We start from the raw sequence: 12,663 nt of genomic DNA on the forward strand, positions 1-12,663 counted from the left end.
TTTTTGGTTAGGAAAGAAACCTCCTTTTTAAAATTATGTCTTTTTTTTACAATAGATGTTATAATAAAAGAGGTGAACCAAGGTGACCTATTGGATCCCTTTCAAGCTCACAGTAAGTATATTCTTTTTGTGTGTGTCTTTCCAGTCAGAATTTTTCCTCGATCTGTTTATTCTGAATAAAAGACATTTATAGGATAGTTCAGTAAAATTAAAAATATAAAGTCATTCAATAAATGTAAGGATCCAGAACAACCAAATTTCCTCTCCTCTAGAAGACGAAAGCTAAAAAAGAAAACCTGAATGAAACTGATTGTATTGGTGTTACCAGAATCTCCTGAGGGTAGCTATTGTATTAATAGCAGAAATATTACAATCTGAGGCCTGCTTTCGCTGAAGAAGGAAAGGGAAACACAGAATATGCTCCGATGCTGACAGCATAGACTTGGGACTAACCTGCCACAGCTGAACTCAAGGGTGGTGGCCTGAAATAAAAGTAACTGATGTGTGAATTGCCCCAAGTAGAACTATTGCAAAGGTAACTTGACTAGTCCAAAGGGATTGCTTTGGGCTTCCTGTAAAAAGGAGGCAGAGCTTTAGTGAAAGCGTTGAGAATGGATTGCATTTGTCCACTAGAGGCTGTAGTGAGACAAACAATGTAGAGACCTGAAATGTAGGCAATCAGAACATAATTTCTGTGGATGGTAATTGGCAAAAAATCATTTTTAAGGACCTGGTAAGGATACTTGAATGTAAAAGCTCTTTTATATCTCTCTTTGTGACAGTGGCAATATGCAATACATCAGGCCATTTTGGGGCCATGTTGACTCATGGTCAAGCCTAGGTGGGATGTCATATGCCAAAAGGAGTGTGGCTGAAGTATAAAAGTGAGTGTGGCCAGTTTAAACTAACTTAAAGGATGTTGGGTGCTGGAGCGGGTGGAGTGAGGGGCTCACAAAGCATTTCTCCATAATAGAATCATAGCAAGGACTTGTGTAAGTGATCAGTGAACATGGAAGGGAGTGGATGTGGCCAGCAGGCAGCAGGCTAGCCAACTTATTAAGTAAATAATGCACCACAATTCCCTGTGTCAAAGTGGACAACATGTGTGTAGTTAGAATGTCCATCTGGGTCATACTTTATGCCCATGAATTCATGCAGATAATTATAATACTATATCGCCTACAGCAAATAAACTCTTTGCATAGGATCATGATATAGCTTAGTCATTAGGTGGTACAGGACTTAGTTGTATCTGGGTGGAATCAGGAGTATCCTGTGCCCCTTATGTTATTGTTTAAGTGGGACCATCACGTTCTTGTCAACTGGTGTTTCTCCTAAGCCTTCTGTGACACGAACAAATTGAAATGGATGTTTAACCATTTGACTTCTGGCACCTAAATTTTGTACTTTTGTCTTCGTCATGCACAAGTAACTGCTGGAATAAAGGCTGTGGCGCCTGTGTTGAGCCTCAAACCCATAAGGTGTAGGTTTACCTTTGCCAGTACTCTCACCAAAACATTCTGCTACAGGTCAGGTTTACACATCACACTTGAGTTTTGGGTGGTGTTGGAGTCAGGGTTAGAGTAGGGTCACATGTGTCCACAGCCCTTAGCCTTAACACCGGCTCACCACAGGGTTGCGTGTTGAGTCCCCTGCTCTATGCTCTCTATACGTATGACTGTACAGCCATCTACTCCAGCAACAAAATCATCAAGTTTGCTGATGATACTACGGTGGTGGGGCTCATTTCGGGAGGGGATGAGTCCGCCTATCGGGACGAGGTGGAGCGGCTCTGTGTTTGGTGTGGAGAGAACAATCTGGCTCTCAATACGGCTAAGACCAAGGAATTGGTGGTGGATTACAGGAAAAAAAAGGCGGACATTCAGCCCTTGTATATCAACGGGGAACGGGTGGAGAGGGTGGCGGAATTCAGGTTTTTGGGAGTGACTATGGATCAGGGCATGACTTGGAGCGCAAATACCACTGCTCTGGTGAAGAAGGCCCAGCAGAGAATTTATTTCCTCAGACTTTTAAAAAAGAACAATCTGAGTGAGAGACTGCTGGTGTCCTTCTACCGAGGCTCCATAGAGAGCACACTTACATACTGTATTTGTGCTTGGTTCTCCAGTTGTACAGCTAGGGAGAGGAAGGTGCTCCAGAAGGTCATAACCACAGCCCAAAGGATTATTGGTCACCCTCTCCCACCTTTGGAAGAACTGTACGGTTCCCGTTGCCTTAGGAAAGCAAACAACATCCTGCAGGATCCATCTCACCCGGGATACAGTCTGTTTGCACTACTGCCTTCTGGCAGGAGGTATAGAAACATCAAGTCAAGGACAAATAGACTGAAAAACAGTTTCTATCCAAGAGCTGTGGCCTTTTTGAATGCTGTAACTCGATAGTGAGACCTGGGAGTTTGATGGGTGTGGGTGTGGGTGTGGTTGGAAGGTGGTTTGTTTGGTTGTTGCTGTTGTTTTGCTTTTGTTGTTTTTAAGGGATGGCATCCAATTTCGTTGCACTTGTGCAATGTTGCACTAGTGTAATGACAATAAAGAATCTATCTATCTATCTATCTATCTATCTATCTATCTATCTATCTATCTATTCTGCTCCTGCCAAGTTTCAGGTTTTTTTATGTTTCCCCCCACTTGGTATCTATATACTCCAGGCATAACCATAAAGGAGTTTTAATGATCCATACAGGAGAATGGTATGCAGCATTTTTCCTGCTTGAATATTCCAGGTTAGCCTTCCCTAACTTTGAGTCCTCCAGAAGTTTTTGACAACCCTACTCTCATCAACCCTACAAAATCCATGGCCAGGATGGCCGGGGCTGTTAGGAGTTGTAGTCCAAAACATCTGGAAGGCACCAGCTTTATGTAGTAAAATATCTCAGCAGCTTTCAATAATTATTGAATTTCTTTCCTTTGAAATTTAGCCATTTTCTAACTATGAGCATGCCAAAATTTATTTGGTTAGCTTTTTGATGACCAGCCATTAGTACGTTATTTGGAAAATTTTCATGGTAGACTGACCTTTATATTTCAGTTAATTTTCAGCCCATTTTTCAGTCCTGCTAGCATCCCCAAGGACAGGTACAACTTACCAGTTGTGATCTGTAAAGGCTACACACTCTTTATAATCGGCGGCACCACCACCACCACTAAGCAGCAAACAAGGGGACAGAATGGCTGTACACTTTCCAGTTACAATCATGAAGTCAAGTGAAGACTGAAGAAGGGAGGCCGCAATTTGCATTGTCAAGAAAGCCTGTAGCATAGCACTATGCAGAATTGCATTTGTGAGATTTAACAGTTTGCTTTGGCGGCTGTGAAAATTACTTTGTACTTCCTCAGCTGTTCTCTTGCTCTTCCTGGTTACTATTTAGTAGTAGTGGCCAGAATATACAACACACATCTAAGGGACACAGTGGAATCTCTTTGTAGTTTTGAGTGTTTTAAAACTCTGTTTTTATTGCATATTTAAGTGAATGTCTGCTAATAAACACATTGCCCACTCTGAGCTCTTTAAATAGGGCAGTTAAATGATGAATGACTTCTGAAATATGCAAGAGAACTAAGAGAATTATTCTGGACCATAAAGAAAACATTTTGACTTGGACCCTAAGACTGCAGTTGTATACATGTCTGCTTATAAAGGAAATCCTATTAACTTCAGTGGAACTTAAGGAAATTCATAGATAGAATATTATTCGTTTAGTCCCCCGTATGGGTTGTGCTCTCTTTCAGAGGAAGGTGAATAGTTATACTTTTATTCCTTTCTCTTCCTCTCATCAGTCTTCTCCTACTTTCTTTGTGTGATTTTCTTTGTTGACTGGTATTTTGTCAGTGTCAGCAGTGCACCTTCAGTGCTGCGGGTGCTTCCACCCAGTTTCCTGCTGTTGATCAGGCAACAGTCTACTTGCAGTCACCCTTGGAGAAACTGTAACAGGTTTCTGTGATGGAGTCCAGAGAAATCCAGATCACTGGATCCATATCTGAGGGTCCTATCGATCAGGCCTCTCCCAAACAGGGGGTCCCTCACCTCAGTGGTGGGGACTATTGTTCCAAGAGGTGCAGCCTTTAATCTCTTAGCATAGTTGCTCCTCAGTGGTAAAGTACTGTATCGGTTTTGCATGCAGAAGGTTCCATGTTCAATTCCTAGCATCTCCGGGTAGGACCGGGGGAAACTTGCATCTGAAACCCTGGAGTGCTGCTTCTTGTCGCTGTTAAGCTAGATGAACCAGGAGTCTGACTTTGGATAAGGCAGCTTCCTGTTTTCCTCTGAAGGTCTTCCCCAGTTCCAGGTCTTCAGCCCTCTCTCTGGAATCAAGTTGGCAAGGTGCGGCCTTGTTACTGGTATTCTAGCCTTGCACTAGGCTACTAGGGACAGATAACAATATTATACGCCGCATGATGAACTTTGGCCTTGTGGTTCATACTTCTCCAGAATCTCGGAGCAGGATGTGTTTTGGCTTAATCATCTGCTGCTGTAGTAGCAGCAGTTCCTCTTGCCAGTGCCTAATAGCTTACCATGCTTGTGGTGGTGGTACAGCCGTCTCTACTGATTTTTTCACCTGCTCTGCAGTTCCTGCCTCACCACAGTATTGACAGTCAGCATGATGTCTCTACTGCCTCCTGCTTTGTCCAATTTGCTGCTACTGTCAACATTTTAGATGGGCCCCCTGACACTTGAGAGAGACTGGGTGTGTGTGTGTTTAGATGGCTGAAGGGGGACCAAAGGGCACAACTCCCCCACTCCAAACTCTTAATTTAGCATACAAGCCATTGATGATGCAAGTTTGAATTGCTTTAAATGGTACCTCCTCCTTCATGTGGCAGAATAAATTTGTGGCATTATACAGAGGGCCTGCTCAAAAGCAGTGTAGTACAATACCCCCCTATTAAAAGTAAAAGTAAAAACAACAACATAACTGATATATGTGCTGCAATCTGAATGTGCTTCTAGCATGCAGCAGTTGATAGAACTACACCTACTTGCATCATTAGGTTTGTCAGGAAAAAAATGGGTAGATTGCGCTTAGGTAATGAGCAAACAGAAGTAGGGGTGTGGTGACAGTGAGCATACATGTGACAAAACCAGTCACACAAAAACATTGCTAGGTTTCTATACCAGTGGTGACGGTGGATGTGTGTATAATGGGTTATTTTTACTTCTTTCTTTGCGGTAGTGAGAAATCTGGATTAAGTAGGAGTTAAAAATACTTTGTGGCATTTTGATCCTGGCAGTATTGTGTAGATGCGATGAAAAACTTGCATGCATGAGTAACACCGATTCCAGGACAAGCTCTGATATGGAAGCACCCTGTATGCAAGGTCTTGAGGTATCACAGAGACACTATGGGTTCAGCAGCACTGACAGAACCAAAGAGCTTATAAGCTTACAGCCATTTAACTGGCTGCCTAGGGGAATGGGAAAAATGTCAAAAACAGGATTACGAGCAAATTTTGCTATGTTATACAACTTTGGTGGTCAGCACCATACATTTCCTCCCTGACAGTTATTGCATAAGGCTGTACATCAAGCTGCCCATCCTTTTGTAATGACTACAAGGCTCCGATATCTTTTTTTAAAAAAGCATTTTGTCAGTGGGCTTGAATAGAGTGCCTCAGGTTTGTAACAGAAAAATGCTAATTGACAGTCATTCCCTTAGTTCACCACAGGGAGTTGGTTCTCATCTCTGGCTCTTGGTTAAGGCTTAATTTTAAATGATGGCAGTGCAATAGAATAAGTAACTTTAAAATAGATTTGTAGCCCTAAAGTGTTGCTATCGTTAGTTGCTAAGGTGGTATCCCCCGCCTCTTTCGGTAACAGAAAAAACTTGAGGGGCAACTGCCTCCCAATTATATTGTAATTTAGAAGGGGCAATAGGCTTCAACTCCCCCCCTTTTATCATTAGGGCCTTCTCCAATATAATAATAATAATAATAATAATAATAATAATAATAATAATAATAATAATAATAAATTTCACCTCTATACCTTTTTTTATTTGAAGGAAAAAAAATCACCTTATGCATCAATAGATGTGCAGTTGTTTCTCATTTGTTGTCTTTCCTCAAGGAAGCTTTTTATTATGGGAACAAATACCACATTTCCCCATAGGTCAAACATAAACATTTTGCTGGGAAATTTTTATTCTTCCCCTACAAAGCATGTCAGTCACAGCAATGAAGTGTAGTGTTGTTGTTTTCTTGTGTGTATGTGGTGTGGGCACCTATTGTGTGCCTCTGATATCACTAATGACATATGACTAAATCTCTCCCTTCATGCTTGTGCTGGTTTGCAAACACTTAAAATGTGTTCTGCTCTTCTTTTTAAAACTTTGTTAGAGAGTGAGCTCTCCTTCAGACCTAGCTTGAGTATAGAGCGGGCTCCTAACAACTTAGTTAGAAGCAAGGCCTGTTGAACTCAATGAGATTTCTTAGTAAATATGCATAGGATCAGGCTGTAAGACTAATTTTTTTTTAAGTCCAGTTTCTTTTGAAATGTCTGGAAAGGACTTCAATCGTTTCCTCGCATCTGTTAGTGGAACCAAAGAGCTTTGAGATTCCAGAACTGAAAAAATGTAGAGTGGCACAAGATTTGTTTGTGCACATAATTTGGCATGCGTGTGGAGTGGTGTGGTGAAGAGAGGAGATAACCTCCAAGGTACATTGTAGTGAAAACAAAAATCCAAATCCCTTCCTGGAAGCTGAGACGAAACCCTGGAAAGGGTTAAGGCTGGTTTGGCCGGGCTCTGTTGTGCGTATGCAATAATCTGTGTGGCTCTCTTGGCCGCCTGACAAAGTGTTGCCTCCTTCTCCTCCCCCCCCCCCGCTTCTCCTCCTCCTCCTCCCCTTTGCATGAAGTAGGATCCTTGAGCTGATGCAGAGGCAGCCAACTGCTCCATATTTGGCTTCTATTACACATTTACATACTGGAGAAGAGAGGAGCGAGCTTCTATACCGCAGACATCATTTCTACTACAGTTGGTGAGGAGACATCTGTGTCACAGCGCGGGAGGAGAGAAATAGCACAGTGTTGTTGTTGTGTTTTTTCCTCCTTTTTCAATATTACAAAACCCCCAAGCCCTTGCGATCAGCTGGCAAGATATTGTGAGTCCTTTTCTTTTTTTTGGTCCGTCCCGTTCTCCAACCCCACTGACACTTTACAGTAAGTGGCTTTTGAAAGGAAAAAAAGACCATCCTCTGCTTTCGCTTCTCTTTCTCCACTCCCCTGACCCCTCCTCGATTGCAAACCTCCAGAGATTTCCAGCTTGGGGGCGGGATGGGGGGGGTGGCGGCGAGGAAAAACACACCAACACAAGAGATACGCTGTTGGAAGAGGGGGACGGGAGGGACTGCGGTGCGCTGTCACCCTGAAAGTATCTCCCTTTGCTCGAGCCCGGTCCCCGCATCTCCCCCCCCCCATCCCGTGCCGAGGAGGCTGGAGGTGTAGGAGGAAGGGGAAGCCAGGCCAGGAAACGATCGGCGTGCTGTGTGTGCAAGCTAGAGGCGGGCCGGTGTGGGGAGGAGGAGGGTATGGTGCCGCTGGCTGGAGTCGGTGTATATGCGAGAAATGCCCCCCCCCCACCCCCGCTTATGCAAGCAAAGAAACCGAAAGAAGTGTTCTTCCCTTCCCTTCCCCCTCTCCTCGCCGGTATTCGGCTTGCTTTCCTCGCTCCCCTCGAGTGTATCTGCCTGCGTGTGCACTGGTGTCAGCTGCTGTGCGCGCCTGCCTCTGCGTTTGCTGCGCCCTGAGAGGCGCTGGCGAGAGAGCCCGGCCGAAGGCGAGTGCGCCGAGTTCACACAGGGCCTGGGTTTTGTGTGTCCCGAAGCAACGCCCTCCTCCGCCGCCGCTGTCTGGCTGGAGCTGCGTCCCCTCTTGCTGCTGCCGCTCCTGAAGGCCGGCTCAGCTGCTGTGGGCGAGCGGAGCATTGCGCGCCCTCCCTCTCCTCTCCTCTCCCCCCGCCACCGCCGCCTGGCTTCATAGTAGGGAGGGCCGGTCCTCGTTGCACTGTGTAGTACGGGGCTGGGTGGTTGCCGGAGGGGTGAATGAAGCGGGGAGGAGGCGGAGGAGGAGGAGGAGGCGGCGGCGCTGGGACTGGGATGTGCCCGGCAGCGGCAGCAGCAGCAGCAAGCAGCAGCAGCAGCTCCTCTTCCACTATGCTCCTGCATTCAGGGCCCAGGTCGGCTGCAGACTCCTCCGGGCACTTCAGGCAGGAGTCGCTGAGTGAGTGAAGGCCACTGCCGGGCACCCGGAGAGGAGGTAGGGGGTCCTTTGGACGGGGAGGCCTGCGCTCCCCCTTCTCCTCACCTTGACACCATCCTCCAAAAGGCAGCTCCTGCTGTTTTCCTCTCGCCTTCCTCCAGGCTTTCCCGGCAAAGAAAATACGCACAGTCCAGTTTCTCCAAGAGATTTCTCTCGAGATTCTTTCTGGTTTCCAGGAACGGATGGGTTCATCTCTGGACATGGCAAGATTCCCCTTTTTAAATTGGGGGAGGGAGGGGGGGAAGATAGATTTCTGAAGCCTGACACTGTTTGCAATTTGTTACATGCCTCCAGTGCCCTGCTGCCTTCTCCGTCTCGTTCAAAAATATGTATTTTTTAAAAAGTTAAGCTCGCCTTAATTTTTTCAAAGCATGAATAATCTGCCTGCATAATTGTATTTCTCTTAAGAAGCGGTTGAGTTTTTTTCTAGATACGTTGGCAGCTACTGGAATACGAGCAAGGAAAATAACACAACATTAAAAAGGCAGTATTGAATATGTTTGGGGTTGTTGTTTTTTTTTAAAAAGCAGGTAAAATTATGAGAGAGCAATGATAGAAAAGAGCCAATTCAAAGCTTGTTATATAATGCCACACTATGTGGACAACAAGAACAAGCTATTTTTATTTTGTTTACCGTATGGTATGCAATAGGGACTCTTCCAAAATAATATTTCTCCCCTGTGATTCTGAATCCATGGTACAATTGGAGGGGAGCAGAAGACCACAACTTGACATGTTATGCAAAATACTGCTTTGCACAATTATCTGTTTATGCACTCGCTTACACATGCAATTGTGCAGATCCATCCCTTGAGTTTGTGGATCCTCTTATCTTTCAATATGGATAGAAAATATTTCACAATACAGGTAATTAAACATTAAGTGGTTCCTGTTATATATTTTATGCAGCTAAGAGTTAGTTACATATGTTTGAATATAGACAGTTACTTTGCTGACATTTTAGGCAGTCCTGTTTCAGTTTCTGATGAAACACTTAACAGCAAATTCAGATTTCCTCTGTGAATGTGGATTTGTTTGTCTGGCTGGTGAGGACAGCCTAGTTTTATTGCTCTCAGGAACAGGGGTTATGAATGAGGAAGAGATAATTGAAAGAGAGAGAGAGAGGCTGTATTGCTAGAGTTATTTTGAGCAACTAAGAAGCATACATTTTCATACGAGGCTGTCATTTTTACCTTTCCTTAAAAAAAACTGCAGGTCAGTTTGGTGAAATGGCTTTACTCTCATCACTTGTGTAACGCAGGACAAAAAAACTGATAGATTTTCTACAGCTTGCTCTATGTGTGTGTGTGTGTGTGTGGTGCGCGCGCACGCGAGTGATCATGTAGAGACATGTCAATGGTGTAGGTTTTCAGTGCACTCACTCTAGCCCTGATCAGTCATGTAATTAGATCGGGCTGCCATGGTAACAGACAGTATTCATCGTCCATTCAGGTGCAATTTTTTTCTAGTGACTGGGATACCTCAAATGGTGCCTTTACTGCAGGGATGAGCAACTTGTTAAGCTGTGTGTTTTGTGTGCTGCAGCTTTTTTTTGCATTTGATTTACATAATTTGCATGTGATTTGACATGGAAGGTGTCAGTTGCTGCTGCACGTAACAGCACTTCTGTCATATCAGTAGCAGTTTGTACTTTGAGTCAGAAGTTGCAGTTCTTAAGCTTTTCTGTAGATGGTTAGTAATTATTTGAGATGTTTGCTAACACTTTTTAGTAGTGAACATAACGTCAGAGAGAGAAATGGTCTTGTTGCTCCACCTCCTGCCCTGTAAAATTCTGGGTGGTGGGGGCCTTTTTCTATCAACTTTGGGAGGTGTATGGGGCAGCTAGTTCCCTTTGCAGCTGTAATAGGTTAGCTAAAGGTCCTGTTTATGATAGATAGCATGCCCTATTACCTTTTAAAAACGTGGAGAAGCTTCTTTATCTCTCCAACCACAGTTGCTGTCTGTGTGTGAAGTTCGGTATTTTCAAAGTAAGAAACCCTCTGTGACATCTTCTGTTTAGTGGGCCATCCAAGAGTTCTTGGAATGACAACTAAAAATGTGTGACAATTGTTTATTTGAAAACAGCAAGAACAGGATTTTCTTTAAAATGTGAGATTAAATTGCTAATAAATTGTGTTTTCAATTTTTTGTCTTCTCTGTCATGAACTCTTCCCTCCTGCCCATAAAACCCTCTTTACATATTTAGGATTTGAACTAGATCTTTTAGGGACTAAAGGAATCTGGCCCTCACGCTGAAATTGATTTCCTACATGCTTTTGAGACATATGTTGATCATATGTGTAACATATGTTGACCATATGTTTCTTGTATGAATGGTTGTACCTTGTGTGAATCTGTAAAAAGCTATGCACCTTTGCATCACAACTATGTCTAAACTGTTCAAAGCATCCAAATACTGCAGGAACGTAAGGGGTTCCAGTCCTAAAAAAGAAAAAATGTGCAGAAGTATGAACTTGCTGTTTCCTGGAATGAGTTTTCTGGCCATGCTGTTATATGACTGACTTTTACATCCCAGTTTCTGAAATTTTCACCAAGTTTGACAATAATGCATAGTCTTAAAAGTAATTAATTGTCTTTGATAACATGCTTCTAGTCTTTGTTTTTAATCCCCGAAAACGTAAGGAAGTTAATCCTGAATCATGTCGGTTCATTTTCCCACAAATAGATTTTGGTTAGATAGACAATGAAATTTGCATAAAGATAACATGGGTGTGTGTTAAGTGAGCCAGGAAATATCTGTGCTTCTTAAAGCTGCTTCAGAATTTATATTGAAACATTTCTGTTGCAGTCTGGTGCTTTTGGTTGAGTGTTGAACTATTTTAAAGGCAAGAGTTGCATGTAAAGCTTGGAAAGTATTTAGAAGCTGAAGAGACTGGGTGTTTTTTTAGTTTGCAACTCAGAATGACAGAACTTAATAAATTAAGGTTAGTGCTAAATGCACTGGCACGAATGGGACTTCATTTTGTTATGGGATATTTCCAGTATCCTCTCGAGAAAAAGTTTAGAGAAAATAACACCAACTTGAACTCCAAATTATTTTATTGTTAGTGCTTAGGTAATTGGTCAGTAGTTTTTTGTTTAAAATTTAGTTTCACTGTTTTAATCATAACATTAAATGGAGGAAACAGCAAAGGCCTTTTACTGTCAATGCATTTAAAATGTAAAATAAAAATACTTCAATGTTTAAAATGGTTTATATTTTCACATTGCCATTTCCAGGATATATTTAACAGACAAATTTTACCACACTCAAAAGTTGAATTACTGTGTCATCAAACAAAAAGTTCAGAGATAAAATGGAAAGAAAATCAAAACAAAACATTCAAGTAATTTAAACCATTAATAGTTCTGAGATTGGAAATATTTGTAATGTGGTACCTTCCCCCCAGTATTTTAGATCATGTACTACAAATATGTTCATAGTCTCTGATGGAGTGCAGCTGAACTGGCAGGTTTCACTTTGTCTGCCAAGCCTCATCTGATTGGCTTTTGGGAGCAGTTTCTCACACTGAGAAGGCCCAAATCTTTCATGCAGCCAGCCAGCCAGCCTGCATGTAGGAAAGCTGCATGTAGTTTCCAGTCTGCACCACCTTCTCTTCAATTTTTGTTTTGGGCCAGTGTGTCCGAGCCACTAGACCGAAAGCAGAAGGCGGACAAGAATGTAGTATGGAAAGTGAAACAGCCGTATAGAATTAATGGCACAGAATGTGAGTCTCTGTATTGCATAATGGGAGTATTGGTACATCTTGTTGTATGCTGATTTGTTTATAATGCGAGGCTTTATGTGCTTCCAGGAATGCTTTAGATGTGTGATTGAGATGTCTGGAAAGCCAATTGCATGTTTCCCCCCTGGAGCTCATTATGGAAACATTAACCAAAAGGGCTTTTATTTTAAAGGATATTATGTAAAACCGCTCCCCAACTTATTTTTTAAATCACATCAAATGTATTTTACAGTAGAACAAGCTATCTTGTGAAATGCGACACATGATCTAGTTCTTTGCTTGTTGACAGCCAGAGGCAATACTTTGGTGTCGGTGGGAGCAAGAGCAGACCTCACTTTTCCTTTCCTTTGCTGCCATAATAGTGAATGTTGGCTGAAATATGTACTAGCTTCGAAGCATAATTTGGTAAGAGGCTCTGTCTGTGGGACATGTTGAGCATTTTCTTGAGTTCTTCACTGGCCTTATGAGCTGTTGAGTGATTAAGTGTTTAAATGCAATTTGTGCATTTAGTTCAAATAACAGGGAGACTACTATACTGTGCCCACTTAACTTGGAGCAATCATCAATGACTAGGGCCATCTTCTAAGTAGATCAGTATAGGATTTTGCTGTAGGCTGGGCCTTTTATTGGGGACAAATGTGAA

The 12,663-nt window shown here is 42.8% G+C and overlaps 1 long non-coding RNA gene across 3 annotated transcripts in view; it reads left to right on the forward strand.

Annotated features, from left to right (window-relative positions):
- Positions 1-12,663, forward strand: part of LOC309538851 — a 50,490-nt gene that overhangs the window by 11,765 nt on the left and 26,062 nt on the right. Inside the window, exons 4-6 of one of the 3 annotated variants that reach the window (XR_014222395.1) lie at positions 56-112; positions 6,876-6,995; positions 8,376-8,477. This is a non-coding gene — a long non-coding RNA (uncharacterized lncRNA). Of the gene's footprint in view, positions 1-55; positions 113-6,875; positions 6,996-7,681; positions 8,272-8,375; positions 8,478-12,663 lie in introns of those variants that run through there. The other 2 variants (XR_014222394.1, XR_014222396.1) reach the window with 2 other exon arrangements.

This window comes from Podarcis vaucheri, assembly GCF_965113315.1.
Source record: "Podarcis vaucheri genome assembly, chromosome: 8".
Taxonomy (NCBI): domain Eukaryota; kingdom Metazoa; phylum Chordata; class Lepidosauria; order Squamata; family Lacertidae; genus Podarcis; species Podarcis vaucheri.